The 20,510-nt window shown below is 36.9% G+C and overlaps 1 protein-coding gene across 5 annotated transcripts in view; it reads left to right on the forward strand.

Annotated features, from left to right (window-relative positions):
* The first annotated feature begins 404 nt into the window (after window positions 1-404).
* Window positions 405-20,510, forward strand: part of IPCEF1 (interaction protein for cytohesin exchange factors 1) — a 124,999-nt gene continuing 104,893 nt past the window's right edge. Inside the window, exon 1 of one of the 5 annotated variants that reach the window (XM_045080158.1) lies at window positions 405-471. The gene's annotated coding sequence lies outside the window, so the exon portion shown is untranslated. The remainder of the gene's footprint in view (window positions 472-20,510) is intronic. The other 4 variants (XM_045080167.1, XM_045080161.1, XM_045080165.1 and 1 more) reach the window with 4 other exon arrangements.

Here is a 20,510-nt window from a genome sequence, read left to right on the forward strand (position 1 = left end):
TTAGGCAATGAGTGGGATGATTATTACTAATATGAAACATTTTCCCATTGACAGAATTCCAGGAAAACAGATGGAAGTTCTAAATCCATGTGAACATCTTTCAAGATATTTAAAAGTAAAGTAAAAATATATCTTGAGTAGTGTTCAAAGGGATTTGAACATTATTTTCACACTATCTTTTAGAAAACATTCAATTCCAGGGGATCTCAGCTTAATGATTTCCTGCTAGTTTATACCTAGGTCTTCTTTGCTGTGAGATAGAACTTTCTCATTTTCCAAGAGACTCATTGGGTAGTTTTTATGATGAGCAAGTTATTATTTTGTTGCCTCTTCTTGGAGGGTGATGTGGTAAGATTCTGACTTCCTTCGAGATAGTTGGGTCCAGGCAGAAACCTTATGACCCCTTTCTTGTCTTTTTCTTGTACAGATCAGAGGCAGCAGAACTGGAACGAGGACACTCATAGCTTTTTGGTATGTAATTGAAAATTCTTTAAAACTAATTCTTTCTTTTAGTGATATTTATGACCTGAAGGACCTGTACTCCACTTTGTTATTCTAATCTGTGAAAGAAACTGTAGTAGACTAGGTATATTTATCCATAGGCTGGGGTTAATGCAGAGGGAAGCTAATAGTCTTAATAAATAACACACTATGTTTATTCCTCTGTATATCCCTTGAAAATGGATTCTTGGTGGTAATTACTTTTCAGTGGGAGGGTTGTTTAATAAAACAATTTATATATAGAATGATCCTTCTTGACCTCCTTGGGGGTCAGGTATATTCCATAACTATCAAAGTACCATCGAAGTATAGTTATGTGAAGGATTTATTTGTAAGCAAGTATGTGTTTCGATGCCCAGATGCAGATTGAGTACTCCAGAAATGAGGCATTTACTGATCTAAATTTACTACTGATTCAAATAAAATATTTATATTTAATTATTATAATATGAAAGTAAAGCAATCTTAAGATGTTCTTGCCTTTAAAGTTCATCACTAATGATCTAGGCAAGACTGGAGTTCTTTGAATATGTGTGTAATTCTTCTCATTATTCCTTTGATTTTTATACTTATAAAATAACTTTAAAAGAATCATTATATGTCTTAGTCCCTGACTGGGATATCTATCTCTTGTTTGGTTTAACTCTTTTTTAAGACAAAATACAATTCTAAACTTGTTAGGGAATGCAAGGGAAGCATTTCTTATTTTATTTTATTTTTTTAGAGAGACAGAGAGAGCAAGAGAGAAAGAGAGAGCCTGAGCAGAAATAGAGGGACAGAGGAGAGGGAGAGAGAGAGAATCTTAAGCAGGTTCCATGCTCAGTACATAGTCTGATGTAGGGCTTGATCTCAAGAGCCTAAATCCTGACCTGAGGTAAAATAAAAAATTGGGCACTTAACAGACTGAGCCTCCCAGGTGCTCTAAGGGAAGCATTCTTTTCATAGCTATCTATCAAGAACACATTTTTTTCAGTGTGTGACTCTGGATATAACTGAAAATCTGGTAATTTTTCAGAAAATATTAGTATATTAAGTGCCATTATTTTTCTATGAGCCAAACCATAATAATAACAATCATTATTGCCTCTGATATGCACTTTTTACCACTCCCAGTTGTATTGCAATGTCTTTGAAACATTGCTACCTATGACCCAGTAGCTACCACCATTCTTTCTGGTGAGGATTGCCCTCTCTTTTTCCTGTCAAAGTTGTTAAAACCCATTGCTGTGGTTGTCCAAAATCTGACCCAAAAAATTAGTTTTAGTCCATACATTTGCTGTTTAGATGTCTTCAAACACGTGAAGTCCTATTGTTTCAACATGGGTATACTTAAGATACGCATTTATTCATGAGACAGATTGTGTGACTCAGTCAATAATACTCTCACATTGTCTTCTATGGTAAAGAACCCTTTATTCACCATAACATTTGATATTTCATTGAGGAATTTTAATTGATAACTTTTCATATTTACACTTTTTGTTGATGGTTTGCAAACTGGTTACTGAAAGATATTAACAAAAAATGGTGGATTTTGCCATCTCTAAAAGTTGTCAAGTACTTTTTCTAGTAAAACACTTCTGATCCTCAGATTAGGGGCCTCCTTGTTATCAAAGGTATCTAGAAAGAGCCTGGCTTGTTGTCTGAAAAAGTTGTGTAATTTTTAAAAAAATTTTTATTTTTTAAAGAAAAATGTATGTTATGAGGGAACCCTGCATTAGTGGAAAGACTAGGTAAGATGAACTCTATGGTCTCTTGTAATATAAAACTTGACAATTTTTATGGAAGATGACACAGCTAATGACCAAATTAGAAAATCTGAGTTTTGTTAAGCATTATAGAAATTCTTGCACTGAAAAAAATCAGAGACAGCATAGTGATGAAAATGACAGTCTCTGAACTCAGATGGTCTGGGTTTGATCTTGTCTCTGACACTTACTAGCTATGTGACCTTGGTCATGTCATCTAACATTTATGTGGCTCACTTTCCTCACTTGGTGAGTAGAGTTAGTACTAGTACCTCATAAAGCTGATGCAAGGATTTAATGAGTTAGGATGACCATAGCTCTTAGAACAATACTTAGTGTACATTTGGGCACTCAATCAATGTTAGTTATGAGAGATAGATGAATGACATTGTTATCAGCAAGAGCATCTGTGGCTCTTAGAGATTCTCAGACGTTTCTCACCCAAATTTATGACCTTTAAGAGTAGAGTGCATCTGGCAATGATTTCTATGAGTATTCGAACTGATCTCTTCAAGTATTTTGATGCTGTCTTGCTTCACCTTGAAACCAACATGAAGACAAATCTCAGACTCTTCACAGCTTTCTACTTACCCCAACATTGAGGGTGACACTTCTATCCTTCCATTTTCTGGGGTTGATTTTTCATCTTCCTCTCATGGCCTCACACATGCCTTTCTGCATATATTCAAACATTTCTGGATCTCAGATTTCACAACAAAGGGACTTATTATAGTATTTTTCTAACAAAGTTAGGTGTTTACCTAAGAGAAAGTCTTAAACCAGCTATTAAGATAATAAAACACCTTTCAACTTAATGCAGAAGTACATTAATAATTTTCATCTTTACCATTGTCGTCATTAAGCTATTAGTAAGGAGCTTTCTTTGCTTTAGAGTCACTCTGATACATTAAAGGCATGATTCTTGGCCTAAGTGTGTGTAATGAGAGCAGCCAGTCTGTATTTAGTTCTTATTTACAGGTGCCTACATTTCTGGTCCCATGATTATTTTGAGATCTTCACAGAATTTTTCTTCACTTTTTAAAATTGTGGTAAAATACCCATATCATAAAATTTACCATGTAAGCCATTTTTATGAAATATTAAGTACATTCACGTTCAGTGACATTAAATACATTCACGTTACTGTGCAACCATTCCCATAACTCTTTTTATTTTGTAGAGCTAAAACTTTACACCCGTTAAACAATCTCTCTCTATTCTCCCCTCCCCTCAGCCCCTGGTAACCACCACTATACCTTTGGTCTTCATAGTCTGAAGTACTAGGAAGTACTTCCTGTAAGTGGAATTTATAGTATTTTTCTTTTTGTGACTGGCTTATTTCACTTAGCATAATGCCCTCAAGGCACATTCATGCTGTAGCACAGGTCAGAATTTCCTTCTTTTAAAAGGTTGAATAATATTCGATTGTATGTGTATATACCACATTTTGCTTAACCATCTATCTGTTGCTAGACACTTGTGTTGCTTCCGCATTTTGGCTCTCATGAATAATGTTGCTGTGAACATAGACGTATAAATGCTTTGTTGAGACCCTTCTTTCAGTACTTGTGGGTAAATACCTAGACGTGGAATTGATGGGTCATATGTAAATTCTATTTTAAATTTTTTCCACAACAGTTGTACCATTTTACATTCCCACCAACACTTCACAGAGTTTTTAAGTACAAAATGCTTGTCTAATCATTTTGACATATTCCTACTGGGCAATGAATATTGTGAAGTTTTAAGTGAATAAAATTAGAACACAAGGTTATGTTTTTCCAATTCATTTTTTCCTGCTGTGCCTATGAGGGTTATGTTTTAAGACCTACCTCATGTTAATTTATGTTACCAGGTGATTCAGAGCGTCAATGGACTTTTTCCAGAACAGAAACATGTGGGGCCAAGTTTCATACATCTAATGGAAAAACAACTTGGACTCCAAGGATTTCTTGGCTTAGTTTAAAATAAACTCTAAGTTAAAATCCTGTGTGCTAGCAGTTAAGGAAAAGATGACCACATATGTTTTTTTCTGAAGGCTCGTAATTTTTTTTTTTTTTTTTTTTTTGCACAAAATACACCAGTGTGAACAGGAATGGGAACAACTGGGTTACAAAGAGAAAAAATACTGAAAAAAACCCCAAAAACTTTATATTTAGGTTTGAAACAGAATCTGCAAGCTTTTCAAATATAAGAGAACAGGTTAACATTTGTGGTATTATTTTTTCTGGTTAAATAATATTTGTGTTTCCTTAAATTTTGGTTCAAAAATATAGATACAGCTTTCTAAGGGACATAATCAAATTCCAAAACTGAGAGGTTATTAACTGAAAATCTCAAAGTCTTTTGAGGTTATTTCCACAAATTAGGGGGCCAATTTCTCAGAAAATCTGCATTTATTGTTTATGGACAGATAGCAAAGGAGGAAGATTAACTCAGTCAGGGAGCAAAAGTATTCTGGTTGTCAGACACTTCATTTTTCCTTAGTTTTGTTATACTCCATAGAAATATAAAAACAATCTCAGGGTCTTGAAGGGGCGGAGGTGGGAGGTTGGGGAACCAGGTGGTGGGTATTGGAGAGGGCACAGACTGCATGGAGCACTGGGTGTGGTGCAAAAACAGTGAATGCTGTTATGCTGAAAAGAAATAAAAAATAATAAAAAAAGAAATATGTTTTTCCTAATAAAATCACTTTCCAAATAAAGTGTTCAAAAAGGCTCTAATGACTTTGGGTATGTCAGTTTATACAGGAAAAATTTCAACATAACTTAAGGAAATTTAGCAAAGACTTTTGCAAATGATACATGAGGCACATGGAGCTCTTAGCAGGGGGTAGCCTAGGTTATGCTGTGGTAGCAAATGAACCCTGAAACCGCAGTGGCTTCACATAAGGAGCTTTTATCTCTTGTTCACGCTGTATGCTCACTGCTGCTCACATGAAAAGGGGAAGCCCCCCTTCTCCACAAGGTCTCTCAGAGGTGCAGGCTGATGGCAGCTCATCTTCCTTGTGGAGCTACCATGGCAGCAGGTGGCTTCTGAGTTTGCCGTGACTGGGAAGAGAGAATATGGAGCACTCGTACTCTTCTCCAGACTGGACGTGGCGCACGTCTCCTCCACCCAGAGCCGGGGCCAGAACTAGTCACATGGCCTCTCCCAACAACCTCGGGGCTGGTGGTCTTCGCGGGTGGACTTCCTGGGGCATGAAGGAGAGAGGACTAATAATTTCCTCTTTGATAAACTTCGCTGCAAAGTCTTGGATTAGGCATCTCTACAAAACAATTTTCCTATCTAAATCAGTCACATTCATAATTCCTTATGTTTTAATATATAGGTAAGAGATTTTCATGTTCTTAAATTAAGTTCACTTTTTTACGTGCTAATTTTAGGTAGGAATAAATAAAACAAGGATTTTTGAAAAGGAGTCAGTGAAGGCATAGGTATAATCAACCATGGGAAAAATGTCTATAGAAAAAATGGTCCTCATATGTCAATGTATCTATAGGCTTCATTTGTATTATTAGTCATATTTATTTATCTTTTTTTTAATGATTTAAAAAAAATTTCAATTTATTTATTTTCAGAAAAACAGTATTCATTATTTTTTCACCACACCCAGTGCTCCATGCAATCCGTGCCCTCTATAATACCCACACCTGGTACCCCAACCTCCCACCCGACCACCACTTCAAACCCCTCAGACTATTATTAGTCATATTTTATTATTTCTTTTTTTCTATAAGCCTGTAACTTGAAATTAAATGGAATTCCAGATGCAGTAAGACTGACTGCAAAATCAGTGCAAGGATATTGTACTGGAAATAAGAAACCATACTTTAGATCAATTTTATTTTTATTTATTTATTTATTATTATGTTATGTTAGTACATCATTAGTTTTTGATGTAGCGTTCGTGATTTATTATTTGCATGTAACACCCAATGATAGATTGTCCTTAATTTATTTTATATATTTTTTCCATTTTATGGCCATTTTTTCCTGAATCTTAATCTAATGATTTGTTTTGACGTTCTTATATCTCATATTTTTCTCCTTAAATTTCCTTTTCTATTTATTGAAATGTTTTATCAAGCACTGTTTTCATATTGGGTACATGGAGAATAAACGTGTCTGCGAGTGTCTTTATTTTGGCCTCATGACTGATTGTGTGCTTGGATGGGGAATTTTATGTACCCATTTATTTTGATTCAGAACTTTGGGACATTGCTTCAATACTCTCTAACATTCCACGTTGCCTGTAAGAGATCTGATGTTATTCTTATTTGTGTTCCTTTATATATAATACTATTTTATCTTGTCTGTGAACTTTTAGGAGTTTTAAAAAAGATTTTTATTTATTTATTTGTCAAGAGAGAGTGTAAGTAGGGGGAGTGGTAGGCAGGGGGAGCGGTAGGCAGAGGGAGAAGTAGGCTCCCTGCTCAGCAAGGAACCTGATGCTGGACCCTGGGGTCATGGCCTGAGCTGAAGCAGACAATCAACTCAACCACCCAGGCATCCCTAAACTTTAAGGATTCTTTGTATGCCTTTGACATTCTGAAATTCCACAAGTCATATTCAGCTCTTCATCTTCTTAAATATGTCTAGTTCAGCATTTTGTGGCACAGGAAGATTTCTTTTTTCTCCTCTCTCCCAAGGCTCTCTTCCCACTGTTTTGGTTTTGTTCTCTGTTCTCGCCACCGACTCACCAAGATGGCCTCTGCTAACTCCAGGCTTGTCCTGTGCTCATGGCTCAAGTCCCAGAAAAAATGACAAGACTCTTCCCCAATGCTTTAGGGAGAATTTCCCGGCTAGCCTTAGTTCATTTACTCTTGACTTAATTGGCCATTGCGGCCAAGGTGTTAAGTACTTTGGTCCATTTACTTCTTACCACCTCCACTCCCCTCACCGTGGTCCAGGGCGTTCTCCTATCTTCTCCGGCTTACTGCAGTAGCCTCTTAACTGGCCTCTGGGTTTATGTCTTTGCTTCCTTCAGTCTCTTCTCAGTGCTGGAGCCAGAGCTGTTAACATGTGTGTCAGATCAAACTCTATAAAGCTTGCCTGTTTCACGTCAAGAAAAGCCGAAGTCTTCAGCAATAGCTCAAAAGACCACCCACGATCCGCGTGAGCTGGCCTCGTGTAATCTCTCTGACCTCATTTCCTACCTCTCGCCCCCCATTGCACCGTCAGCCTCTGCCAGGCTGGCCTCCTTGCTGTGCCTTACACCTGCCAGACACACTTTCAATCCCAGTTCAGGGCTCTGCCTTGGCTGCTCTCTGAGCCTGACAGCTCACTCTTGGATTTCTACGGATTGCTTGTTTACCTCTTCTTGGTCTTTACTCAAATGTCTCCTATTTAGTGAGACTGTTCCCATCCACACGTTTAAAATGAGAGCCCTCTGTAATACTCACCCCTATTTTATTTTTCTTCATTTATGTCCACCTCATATGCCACTTATTTTACTTATTTATCTTGTTAATTGCCTACTCATGAAATGTAAGCCCCACGAGGACAAGGAGATTTTATCTGTTCAGGGTTATGTTCTTCAGGCTCTAAGACTGCCTACTGCATGGTTAGTCAATAAATATTTGATAAATGAATGAATGGTTGACAAACCTAAGCCATACGCTTGCTCCTGTTTTGGGGATGTGGGGCCAGTTCAGTGGGGTGTGGGGAGAAGAAAAAGGAGCTCATCGGACAAAAATTAATAAATGCCCTCCAAAAGATCCTTCTGGTGAACATTGAGAAATGGGGTCTCTGCTAAAAGGGGATAGAATGAGTAGGTGGAATAAAGGAGACGATTCTGAAACAGGACAGTAATTTTCTAACTTGTTTGATTTTGAATTTTGAGTGCATATAATTGTTTTTATATGTTACAATAATCTTGAAATATTAGATAATTCTGCCTGCAAAAAACTTATGGGGAAAATAATTTTTTTTTTTTTTTTTTTTTTTTTTTTTTTTGCTTTTCTACACCATTTGTTTCCAATTGCAATTAGATTTTTACTCCCAGTGACCAATATATAAAAGAATAAGCTAGATTTGGGCAAAGAATATTATACTTCTTTCAGGAGAGCAGATTGCAAAATGGGTGATCAGGCAATCTTTCTATATTAGATTTCTTCTTAACTGTTTGCCTGCATCCAAATGAAATTTTTGAAGTTAATTTCAGGCTGAATAATTGGCAGGCTCAGAGCCATCAATCAGAAGTTTTTATTTGTATCTAACACTCCTTCCCCCTTAGTCAGCCTTGCTGGAGTTCTATTTTATTAATTTTTGTCCAAAGAACTAGTTTTATGCTTTATTAATCGTCCCTTATTTTCCTATTTCATTTATTTCTGCCTTTATTTTTCCTACTTCTTCGTCGGTTTGCTAGTTTGCTATTTTTCCAGTTTCATGTGTTGAGCTCTTAGCTTACTTGCTTTCATTCCCTCTTATATTCTAATAAATGTATTTAAGGTCTATATTTCCCTCCAAAACTCCTAACTCCAGGCTTGTCCTGTGCTCATGGCTCAAGTCCCAGAAAAAATGTTTTAGTTGCATCCCCTAAGATTTTGATGTGTAGTGTTTTCAATGGTGATAAATTCCAAATATTTTCCATTTGATTTCCTTCTGGACTCAATTTTTTTTTAGTAGTCTGAGATTTTTGTTTCCAGACATATAGACATTTTAAATGTCTATTTTTTTGCTATTAATTTCCGCAATTAAAACATTATCGTCAAAGAACATAATCTGTGTTAAATCAATTCTGTGCAATTTATCAAGACTTCTGTTGTAATATAGTACTTTGTCAATTTTTGATATTGTATCATGTATGTTGGAAATGTGTGTATTTCTTAATTACAGAGTTCTGTGTATCTGAAATTTACTGATTTGTGTCATCTGCATTTCCATTTACTTTTAGTCTGCATTGTTTTTGAGAGATGGGTGCTATAATCCTCAACTGTAATTGCCAATTTATTTACTTCCTTTTCCAGTTTTATGAATTGTGGTTGCTTGATTTGAGGCTATATATATGTATATATATATATATATTTGCGAAGGTTTTTCTGGCTTTGATTATTTTATTGACTTATAACATCTTTCTCAATTAAATGTATGTTTAACAATGCACAGTAAATATACATATATATGTATAAATTTTATATTTTCATATATTAAAATTCTCAGCACAGCTTGCATTTCCTTTAGGTTTGCCTGGATATCTGTATCCATTTTTTTATTTTTAACATTTCATATCCTTTTGTTTTCAGTTTTTTTTCTTTTTTTAAGATTTTATTTATTATTTGACGGAGAGAGACACAGTGAGAGAGGGAACACAAGCAGGGGGAGTGGGAGAGGGGGAAACAGGCTTCCCGCTGAGCAGGCAGCCCTATAGGATAGGATCCGGGGCTTGATCCCAGGACCCTGGGATCATGACCTGAGCCAAAGGCAGACGCTTAATGACTGAGCCACCCAGGTGCCCCAGTTTTTCTTTTAGATACACGTTGTTAGATCTTTTTTTAAAAATAACTTTTATTTTGTAATATAAAATACATTATGTTAAAATATAAATAAAGAAGAATGTACAGACAAATTTGAATATCTCAGTGATTTATCATAAAGCATACATTCGAGACTACGGGAGTCAAGAAATAGAATACCGTTGGGGCTTCTGGGTGGCTCAGTTGGTTAAGTGTCTGACTTTGGCTCAGGTCAAGATCTCAGGGTCCTGGGATGGAGTCCTACATTGGACTCCTTGCTCAGTGGGGAGTCTGCTTCTCCCTCTCCTTCTGCCCCTCCTCCATACTTGTACTTTTTTTCCCCTCTCTCTCGAATAAATAAATAAAGCCTTAAAAAAAAAAAAGAAATTTCTAATCTAAACTCAGGCATAACCAAATTTCTGTATTATGGGGTAAAGAAAAAATAGAAGATTCCTTGTTTTTTGTGATGGCAGACTTTTGAGGTAAGATTATGTTATCCAGGGTGGTGGAAGTGGGACAGGTGCACATGGGAATGGACTGTGAGGAGGTGGGTATAAAGCTGTGTAGGTGAGGTGTGAGTGAGAAAGGCAGTGTGAGGTAACAAGGCTGGGCGGGCCACAGGAAGCCAGGCGGACCACAGGAAGCTGGCTGGGAAAAAAAGTCTTTGGCTTTACTGAATTAAAAGCAAGAATAAAGCAACCCAAAGACAAATGGAAAATCTCACACACAAAGTCTAGAAAGGAATGGAAACAGAAAAATAATCACACATGTGTTCAGGAAAAGGTGAAATGAAGTCTCTGGCCAATTACAGTCTACTTTAATTTTTGGGTGACTTTTCAGGACTTTATGCAGTAAGATCGTCTAATTAAAAAACAAATAGAGGAGCAAACACTTCCTTTAGAAAGAAACACAAAATATTCTTTTGTAAAATTTAAATTTCTCCATTTAGAACTCTAGTAGTTAAAAAAAAATGCCCTATCCAAATCAAAAGAATGCTAACATAGGGAGTCCAATAATGTTTCAGTGTTTGGTCTCTAGCTAAAATAGTGTACTTACATGTTGGGCCACTAGGTGTCTCTTTGCATACGTATTAGGATTCCAGCCGGAGAGCTAAGCACTTCTTAAATGAAATTGTCAACGTGAATTGTGTCAACAAATGTTTCAATTTGAGGGTATTTAGGGATGACTTTAACGATTCTTCAGAAAGGATAAATAGATGTGTCTTGGCTCTCGCTCTCTCTCTCTCACTCTTGCGTTAGATGTTTTGCAAACGTTAACCCAGGATTGTCAGCAGATGCAAAATTCTGGTACGTATATCAGGGTGGTTGGCAGGCTGATAGGATAGAAGAGCCTGCCCATTTAGGATGATGACCAAGAGGTTATTTCTGAATGAAGTCTTGGCAAGGATACTCAATTCCCAAATAAGCTGTGTTTGGCTCTCCAATGTCTCTTTCTAGGAGATCTAGTCCTTCCTGATCAGTTTCTTCAAAATTACCCAGTTAACAGCTCATCTGTGGTCTCCCATGGCCTTTTGAGTACAAGGTATCAATTTACTCTGAGTCACATAAGCCCCTCTGAATTGTCCAGATTTGGTAAACAATTTACACACTCTCTTTCATCCTACAAGAATGTAATGAGATTGACTGTTTGCAGAAAAATCAAGCATGTTGTTTAGGAGAAGCTGAAAAATCAAAGATTATTATAAGAGTCAACACTACTAAAATTGAAAGGGCTCTGAGCCTGGGGTCTGAAGACCTGAGTTCAGATTCTGCCTGTATAACGTGCTAGCTGTGGAATGTAGGTGGTCTTCCTCCTCTGTATGTTAGTTTCTTTGTAAAAGTATAGGTGATGTTACTTTACAGACTTGACATGCAGACTAAAAACAATCTGCAATAATTGTGCCAAATATCATGGTAAGAGCCTCTAAGAGAAGTTACCCTATTCTTAAGAAATATTTTTTCCAGTTTTTTTTCCCGAAAAATAAATGACAACATCATTGTATAAGTTCAGGTATAGAGCATGGTGGTTTTTGTTTTTTTAATGAAATATAGTTGATGTATAAAGTATTAGTTTCAGGTGTACCACATAATAATTTAATACTTATATACATGATGAAATGATCACCATGATGTCTAGTTACCGTCCGTCACCATACAATCTTATTACAGTATTATTGACTGTATTCTCCGACAGCATAACAGTTTGATTTACATATATTACAAAATGATTACTCAAGTTGCTTCAGTAAACATCCATCCTATATAAATTCAGTAAAAAAAAAAATTAAAAAAAGGAAAAAAATTTCTCCTTGTGATGAGAACTATTAGAATTCACTTTTAACTACTTTCCGGTATGTCATACAACGGTGTTAGCTAGTCAGTACGGTGTACCTGATTTATCTTACAACAGGAAGTTTGTACTTTTTGACCCCTGACCTCCAATTCCCCCTCCCCCAATCCCTGCTTCTGGTAACCACAGGTCTGAGCTCTTTTTCTATACCTTTGCCTGTTTTTTGTTTTTTTTTTTTTAAGACTCACATGTAAATAAAATCTTGTCTTTCTGACTCTGACTTATTTTACTTTGTGTAACACTTTCAAGGTCCATCCATGTTGTTCCAAATAGCAGGATTTACTTTTTTTTTAAAATGGCTCAATAATGCTTCATTGCATATCTATATGCACCAAAACTTCTTTATCCATTCATCTATTTATGGACATTTAGGTTTTTTCTGTGTCTGGTTATTGTGAATAATACTATGAACATAGGTGTGCGAATATCTTTTCAAATTAGGGTTTTGATTTCCTTCATATAAATACTCAGGAGTGGAATTGCTAGAACACATGGTAATTCTATTTTTAATTTTTTGAGGATCCTCCATACCATTTTCCTTAGTGGCTGCACCAATTTACATTCCTACCAACAGTGTACAAGCGTTCCCTTTTCTCGACATCCTCACCAACATTTGTCATCTCTTGTCTTTTGGATGATGGATGGCTATTCTAACTGACATGAAGTGATAGTTCATTGTGGGTTTTTTTTTCTTTAAGATTTTATTTATTTATTTGACAGAGATCACAAGTAGGCAGAGAGGCAGGAAGAGAGAGAGAGAGGAGGAAGCAGGCTCCCTGCCAGGCAGAGAGCCCGATGCGGGACTCGATCCCAGGACCCTGGTATCATGACCTGAGCCGAAGGCAGAGGCTTTAACCCACTGAGGCACCCAGGTTCCCCAGCTCATTGTAGTTTTAATGGCTGATTTTCCTAATGACCAGTTGAGCATCTGTCTTTTCATGTACACATTGACCTTTCATATATCTTCTTTGGAGACATATCTGTTGAGGTCCTTTGCCCATTTTTTGACTGGATTATTTGTTTTTTGCCCTGGAGTTGTAGAAGTTCTTTGTATGTTTTGGATATTAAGCCTTTATCAAATACGTAGTTTGGAAGTACTTTTTCCCATTCCATAGGTTTGTCTTTTTACTTTGTTGATGGGTTCTTTGTTGTGCAAAAGATTCTTAGTTTGATTTGGTCCCACTTGCTTATTTTTGATTTTATTGTTTGTATTTTAGGTGTCATATCCAAGAAATCATTACTAAGACCCATGTCAGGACTTTGTTCCTTATATTTCCTTCTAGGAGTTTCATGGTTTTAGGTATTACGTCTAGGTCTCTAACCTATTTCAAGTTAATTCTGTGGGGGTGAAAGATAGGGAATAGCAGTGATGACAATACTGACTCCGTCATTGGCCCTCCTTGTTCATGTCTGCACCATGATCCCCTTAGGGCTGTGTGTTCCAGACCCCTTGGAGGTTAACATATGGCAGGAAGGCCTGTCTTGAACTTTTCTCTGGCACCACTTTAGATAACTACCCTTTGACCTCACCATAATGGCCCTCACTCTATAAAAGCTGTGGATCAATGTCCGCATTTTCTGGAGAATACCTGTGTAGTGCCCAGGTCATCTATCTGCGAGTCAGTAAGCTACCCTGAAAAAAGTGTGCAAATGGTATGGAGTGGCTTACTTTGTTTTTTGGTCTCAAAGTTCCTTCTCAGTTTGGAAGATTCTTTACTGTTCCTCTTCTACCTTCTAATGTATGGGCTCAGTTTCATTCTTTTACTTTTGAATATCCAATTATTGAGCAATATTTATTGAAGAGACTGTCTTTTCTCCCCTGAGTATCCTTGGCTCTCTGGTCAAATATTGGTTAGCCATATATGCTTGGGTTTATCTCTGGTCTCTCAGTTCAATTCTGGTGGTCTGTTTGTCTATTTTTGTGTCATCACTCTCCTGTTTTGATGAGTATAGCTTTATAGTACAGCTTGAAGTTAGGGAGTGTGATACCTCCTGCTTTATTCCTTCTGAAGATTTCTTTGGCTTGTTGGGGTATTTTGTGTTTCCATATAAATTTTAGGGGTATTCTTTCTACTGTAAAAAAATGCCACTGGTAGCATGATGCCCCCAGTTTTATTGTTGTAGAAGATATGAACAAACACTTCTCCAATGAAGACATACAAATGGCTATCAGACACATGAAAAAATGTTCATCATCACTAGCCATCAGGGAGATTCAAATTAAAACCACATTGAGATACCACCTTACTTAAGTTAGAATGGTCAAAATTAGCAAGACAGGAAACAACATGTGTTGAAGGCAATGTGGATAAAGGGGAACCCTCTTACACTGTTGGTGGGAATGCGAGTTGGTGCAGCCTCTTTGGAGAACAGTGTGGAGATTCCTCAAGAAATTAAAAATAAAGCTTCCCTATGACCCTGCAATTGCACTCCTGGGTATTTACCCCAAAGATACAGATGTAGTGAAAAGAAGGGCCATTTGTACCCCAACGTTTATAGCAGCAATGGCCACAGTCGCCAAACTGTGGAAAGAACCAAGATGCCCTTCAACGGACGAATGGATAAGGAAGATGTGGTCCATATACACTATGGAGTATTATGCCTCCATCAGAAAGGACGAATACCCAACTTTTGTAGCAACATGGATGGGACTGGAAGAGATTATGCTGAGTGAAATAAGTCAAGCAGAGAGAGTCAATTATCATATGGTTTCACTTATTTGTGGAGCATAACAAATAGCATGGAGGACATGGGGAGTTAGAGAGGAGAAGGGAGTTGGGGGAAATTGGAAGGGGAGGTGAACCATGAGAGACTATGGACTCTGAAAACAATCTGAGGGTTTTGAAGGGGGAGGCATGGGAGGTTGGGGTACCAGGTGGTGGGTATTGGAGAGGGCACAGATTGCAAGGAGCACTTGGTGTGGTGCAAAAATAATGAATACTGTTATGCTGAAAATAAATAAAAAATAAATTAAAAAAAATGCCACTGGAATTTTGATAGAGATTGCATTCAATCTATAAATGGCTTTGGTAGTACTGACATTTTAACAACATTAATTCTTCCCGGCTGTGAACACAGACTACCGTTCTGCTTATTTGTATCTTTAATTTCTTTTTTCAGTGTCTTGTAGTTTTCAGTTTAGATATCCTTCACCTTTTTAAATTTATTCCTAAGTATTTTATTGTAAATGGGATTAATTTATTCCTTTTCCAGAAACTTTGTTGTAGTATATAGAAACACTTCTGTTTTTTTTTTTGTTTTTTTGTTTGCATCAGTTTTATATCAGTTTTGTATCCTGCAGCTTTGCTAAATTCATTGATTAAATCTAACAGTTTTTGGGGGGTTGAGTCTTTAGGATTTTCTTTATACAAAAGTTTGTTGTCCACAAATAGAGACAGTTTTACTGTCTTTTCCAATTCGGATACATTTTTTTCCTTTTTATTTTCTTTCTGACTGATAGCTCTAGATGGAACTTCTAATACTATGTTGAATAGAAGTGGTGAGAGAGAGCACCCTTGTGTCATTCTTGATCGTAGAGGAACAACTTTCATCTTTTCACCTTTGAGCATCATGTTAGCTGTGGGCTTGCCATATATGGCCTTTATTATATTGAATAATGTGCCTTCTATGCATAATTTGTTGAGTTTTTATTTTGAATGGATGCTGAATTTTGTTTACTTTTTCTGTGTGAATTGAGATGATTATATGATCCTTTTGTTAATGTGATGCTTTACATTGATTGGGACACTATTGATTCGAACTGTCCTTGCATCCTAGGGATAAATCTCACTTGATCATAGTGAAAGATCCTTTTAATGTGTTGCTAAATTTGTTTTGCGGTATCTTATCGAGAATTTTTGCATGTAAATTCATCAGGGATATTGGTTTGTAGTTTTCTTTCCTACTTGTGTCCTTTTCTGGCTTGGTATCAGGATAATCCTAGGTTTGTGAAATTATTTTGAGAGTATTCCTTCCTCTTCGAATTTTTGGAAGAGTTTGAGAAGGATTAGTGTTGATTCTTGAAGTATTTGGTGAAAGTCACAAGTGAAGCCCTCTGCTCCTGGGCTTTTCTTTGTTGGGACATTTTTTTTTTTTTATTACTGATTCAAATATCCTTACTGGTAACTAATTTTTCTATTTAGATTTTCTATTTATTCCTAATTCAGTCTTGGTAAGCAGTATTTAAAAATTTTTTCATTTTTTCTAGGTTGTCTGGTTTATTGGCCAATAGTCTCTTCATAATAGCCTTTTACTATCCTTAGAATATCTGTGGTGTCATTTGAAATGTCTCCTTAATTTATAATTAGTTGATTTGAGTCTTTTCTCCTTTTTTTTTCTTGCTTGTCTCGCTAAGGGTTTGTCAATTTTATCTTTTCAAAGAATCAACTCTTAAGTTTGGTTAATATTTTCCATTGTTTTTCTCTTCTCTATTTCATTCATTTCTATTCCAATTGGTGTTATTTCTGCTCAGTTTGTCCTTCTTTTTCTAGTTCTTTAAGATGTAGAGTTAGATTATTTATTTGGGATCTTTCTTGCTTTGTATAACAGGTGTTTATTGCTATGAACTTCTCTCTTAGAACTGTTTTTGCTGCATCCCCTAAGTTCTCATATGTCATATTTCCATTTTTGGCAACTTAATTTCCCCTTTAATTTCTTCTTTGAGCTATTGGTTGTTCAGGTTGCTCATGTGTTTGTGAATTTTCCAGTTTTCCTCTTGCTACTGATTTCTAATTTCATGCCATTATGGTCAGAGAAGATACTTAGTATCATTTCAATCTTCTTGAATATGTTAAGACTTGTTTTGTGGCCTAACATATGGTCTATCCTAGAAACTATTCTATGTGTGTTTGAGAAGAATGTGTATTCTGCTGTTGTTAAATAGAATGTTCTCTATATATCTGTTATATCCATTAGCGGTGTTCCAATCTGCTGTTTCCTTATTGATTCTCTGTCTGCATGACTCATACACTGGCAGAGTGGGGTTTAAAGTCCCCAACTATTATTGTGTTACTGTTCTTTTCTCCTTTTAGTTCTGTTGGCTTTGCTTTATATGTTTAGGTGCTCTGATGCTGAGCAGACACATATTTATGATTACTATGATATGTTGATGTGTGGACCCCTTAATCATTATATAATGACCTTCTTTGTCTCTTTTACCTATTTTTAGTCTAAAGTCTATTTTGTCTAATATAAGTATAGCTTTTCTTGCTTTTTTTTTCTGGTTACCATTTACTTGAAATGTCTTTTTCCATCTTTGCTCTCCGTCTAGGTGTGTCTTTAAGGCTAAAGTGAGTATCTTGGATGCAGCATAGTGTTGGATCTTGTTATTTTATATATTCAGCCATTCTATGTCTTTTGATGGAAGATTTTAATCCTTTTGCATCTAAAATAATTATTTATAGGTAAAGATTTATTATTGCAATTTTGTTAATTGTTTTCTGATTATCTGCTAGATCCATTGCTCCTTGTTTCTTATTCTCCTGTCCTTTTGTGTGTGCTTTAATGTCTTGTGGTATCCATATGCTTTGACATCTTTATCATGTCTTTTTGCATGATTTTTACAAATTTTCCCCTTGTAGTTAGCATGAGGCTTACATAAAATATCTTAAACTTAAAAACACTTTATTTTAGTTAGGTAATGAATTAACTTCAATAGAATTTGTGAGAGCGCCGAATCCTAACCACTAGACCACCAGGGATAGAATTTGTATCTTTACATTTTTATTTCTTATCCCCTTCACATTTAGGTTATTGCTGTTAGAATTTACATGTTAGATTATGTAACTAATAATAGATTATTATATTTGTGGTTATTTTACTACATTAATTTTTTAAAATTTTAAACCAGAGTTGTGAGTTAGGCACCATTATTACCATACTGCAAAATCTAACTATGCCTATATATGTACGGTTACTGATGTAATTTATGCTACCTTTTTCTATTTTTATGCTTTTTTTTTTTTAAAGATTTTATTTATTTATTTGTCAGAGAGAGAGCGAGCGAGAGCGAGCACAGGCAGACAGAGTGGAAGGCAGAGTCAGAGGGAGAAGCAGGCTCCCTGCAGAGCAAGGAGCCCGATGTGGGACTCAATCCCATGACGCTGGGATCATGACCTGAGCTGAAGGCAGCTGCTTAACCAAATGAGCCACCCAGGCATCCCTATTTTTATGCTTTTAATTTAGTGTTCTTTCTCTCCTACTCAAAGAAATCCCTTTAGCATTTCTTATAAGGCAGGTTGGTTGTAATGAAGTCCCTCAGTTTTTGTTTGTCCGGGAAGTCTTTATCCCTCTTCGTTCTGAAGGACAGGTTCACAAGGTATAGAATTCTTGGTTGATAGTTTCTTTCAATATTTTGAATATGTCATCCCATTCCATGGGGGTTCCCTTGTATGTAACTTCTACCTTTTCTCTTGCTGCTTCTCAAATTTGTTGTCTTCGTCTTTTGACAATTTAATTATAATGTCTCTTAGTGTAGTGTTATTTGGGTCCAACCTATTTGGGATCACTTGGAACTCATGGATCCAGATGTCTACTTTTTTTCACCAGGTTCAGAAAGGTTTTCACCATTATTTTTTAAAATATACTTTCTATCTTTTTCTCTTTCTCTTCTTTTTCTGGAATTCCTTAATGCAAATATTTTTGTTTTGTTGTTGTTGTGTCCTATAATTCCCATAGATTTTCTTCATTATTTTTTATTTTTGCTCTTCTGACTGGATAATTTCTAATGTCCTATCGTGCAGGTCACTGATTCTTTCTTCCACATTGCTGTGTCTACTTTGGTAACTCTATCAAATTCTTCAGTTCAGTTATTATATTTTTCAACTTGAGAATTTCTTTCTTCATTTCTTTTTTTATAGTTGGTATTTCCTTCAAACTTTTCATTTTGTTCATGCATTGTTTTCTTAATTTTGTTTTCTTATAGTTCACTAAACTTTCCAAAGAGGATTATTCTGAATTCTTTGTCTTGCAGTTCATAGATATCCATTATTTTTTTTTCTTCAAGTTTTTATTTAAATTCCAGTTAGTTAACATACAGTGTAACATTAGTTCCAGGGGTAGGATTTAGTGATATCCATTTCTTTAAGGCCAGTTATTAGAGCTTTATCAGTCTCTTTTGGTGGTGCCACACTTATCTGGTGTGTGTGTGTGTGTGTGTGTGTGTGTGTTCCTTATTTCTTTATGTTGGTATTTGTGCATTCGAGTAATGGGGTTCCTTTCCCAATCTTAACAGGTTTGCTTTGGCAGAGGCAGTTTTTCAGCAGTTAGCTTAGTTTGGGTTTCTAGGTGTGTCTTCTGATAATATCTTTGGGCAGGTGAGACCAACTATTATCTATTTTTGAGAGAGGCAACTGTTCAAACTCTGGTGATGGAGATGGGGGGTGTGCTACTGGTTGAGAACAGTATGGGCTTGGTTCCTTACACAAGTGAGGCTGTAGGATACATCCCACAGTGACCTGAATTTTTTGGTCAAGTTGACTAGATAATAGCTGAGGCTATAAATTAGCTTCCCAGTCCTGGGAGGACAGTAGGTCAGGGTCCAGGACTATACAGCTTGTTGTTTGGGGACTTGCATCAGGCCTGAGGATGCACTGAATTCCCTGGTCAGGTGACTTCATCAGTTCTGCTCTGTAGATAAAGGAAGCCACCAGCTGTGCTCTCTCTTCCAGTGGCACTGTACGTAGGGCTGTTGAATGTACTGTGCAGCTTTGTGTGTGTTCTGGTTAAATTCTTCAGACAGGCTGAAGGCTATCTTCAGTGAGGAGTAGGGCTATGAATTAGATTCCCTGCCCAGGTGTAATGGAAGCAGCTCTATAGCCACTTTGTTATTTTAACTCAAGCTGACATGCACCCCAAGTTCCCTGGCCAAACAGGGTCACCGGCTTTGCTCTGCAAACTGCTGGCTCTGTGTGCCCTATTCTCGACTACAGCACCTCTGGGCTGCATAGCTTCCAGTTGTTTTCACCAGCCCTTCTGGTTTGATGGGGCCAGAAGACACTCTCCACAGCTGGTGAGTCCATGTGTCAGCTGCCTTGCCTAGGTGGTTGTGGAGGAACCATTCCAGACTATCCTCAACTTCCCAAATAGGCTGTCTGGCTGGGTCGGACCAGGAGCTACTGGCAGTCTTGGCTAAGAATGAATCCCCCTACACACACAGAGCATGGGAAGCCTCCACACCTGGTACTGGCTTTGTTCTGGAGGAGATCAGCTCTCTTCACCCGCCTCTTGGCTCCGGTGCCACTGGGCTGCACAAGTTTGAGGACTTGTCATCAGCCCTTTTCATCACATGGGCCTAGAAGGCACTCTCCACAGCAGGTGGGGCTCTGACTCAGCAAAAACAGTTCTGGAGCTGGCAAAACTTGTTTTAGGATCCCAAACAGACAGGTCTGCATCACCAGAGTTCCCTGTCAGATTGCAGTCCCAACTTGGTTCTATAGGTGAACAGAGCCACTGACTG

The sequence above is a fragment of the Mustela putorius genome, unplaced genomic scaffold (genome assembly GCF_011764305.1).
Source record: "Mustela putorius furo isolate JIRA1106 unplaced genomic scaffold, ASM1176430v1.1 tig00000450_pilon_pilon_pilon, whole genome shotgun sequence".
Classification (NCBI taxonomy): domain Eukaryota; kingdom Metazoa; phylum Chordata; class Mammalia; order Carnivora; family Mustelidae; genus Mustela; species Mustela putorius.